This window comes from Dipodomys merriami, unplaced genomic scaffold, assembly GCF_024711535.1.
Source record: "Dipodomys merriami isolate MVZ:Mamm:240054 unplaced genomic scaffold, mDipMer1.0.p SCAF_1982, whole genome shotgun sequence".
NCBI classification, from domain to species: Eukaryota; Metazoa; Chordata; class Mammalia; order Rodentia; family Heteromyidae; genus Dipodomys; species Dipodomys merriami.
The window spans coordinates 81,678-82,900 of NW_027203362.1; the positions used below are offsets into that span (position 1 = coordinate 81,678).

General features: G+C 29.7%; 1 pseudogene; it reads right to left on the bottom strand.

Annotated features, from left to right (window-relative positions):
* Positions 1-515: 515 nt before the first annotated feature.
* On the bottom strand, positions 516-612 carry LOC138831509 (U6 spliceosomal RNA; annotated as a pseudogene).
* Positions 613-1,223: the final 611 nt, after the last annotated feature.

Genomic DNA, 1,223 nt, shown 5'->3' on the forward strand with positions numbered 1-1,223 from the left:
ATGTATTCAATAGTTTTTGTATACATGTATAATGATTTCTTCAGAGTTTGTGATTTTTTAAATCAGAAATAATTTTAAATTACCTGTTGAAATGAGTAGGACAGAAACTAAAATATTTCTAGTGCTTGTCTGAAAAAGTATATTTTAAAATATTCTATATTCTATGTTTGCATAATGTTCATAATTTATTTTATTTTCTCCTATATATACTTTGAAATCTACATTACTTTATAATACATAAGTTCATTAATGTGTCCTTTCCAATTACGTTCCATATAGAAACAGTTTGATTCCTTTTTTTCTAGGTCTTAATATTATCTTTCTTTGGGATAAAATAACAATGTCTAATTTGAAGTTTTGTGAAGTTTATGCTATGTAAACGCCTTTCTGAGGTGAAGATTTAATACATTGATGTCAAACGAAATTTAATTATATGAATTACGTGTTTTGTTACACTTGTAATTTTGTAATCAACTTTTTAATAACTGTTTTTCATTTCTTGCATCTGAAGAATGAAAAATATGGAATGCTTCTCAAACTTTCATATTACCCTTGTGCAAGTGCCATGTTAATCTCTGTATTGTAATTTGAGTATAAGTGCTGCTGAATCATGTAGTATCTTCTAAATTTAAGTAGTTAATGATGCAATCTTTATACAGGCTTATATCTATGGGTGCCTACTTGAAAACAAGGAAACCTTCTTGTTCCTAACAATGCTATCAATCTTATTTCCATAAAATTCTGTGAATAGTGGAAAAATTGCTCACATTTGCAATTTTTTTTTGTCATTGACTATCTTAAGTCTTTTTATTTGGAATTTGATTGTACTCTCAATTATTCATAGATAGGTCCAAAGGTGATGGCTTTTTCAAGTACTATGAATCCAACTTAATTAGCTTTGTGGACCTAATGGATTCAAAGTAAGCATTGCTTAAGAGCTACTTCTAATCTTCTTTAGCTGACATTTTCCCAAATGAGGTGTTACTGGCACAAACGTCTACCTGAGCCTTTACCCTTCTTCCATGTGGGAACAGACCAATCAGAATATGTTACCCTGACAGCATCGATTGTCTTACTGGAACAAAACTAATCATGGTTACAAGGGATCATAGAGAGACAAACAGTTCAAACAGAACTGTTCAGACTAGAAGGTATTTTATAAGAATATAGTTGTTTATTATACCTTCCATTTCAAAAGTAACTAAAGCCAAGAAGGTGAAAAA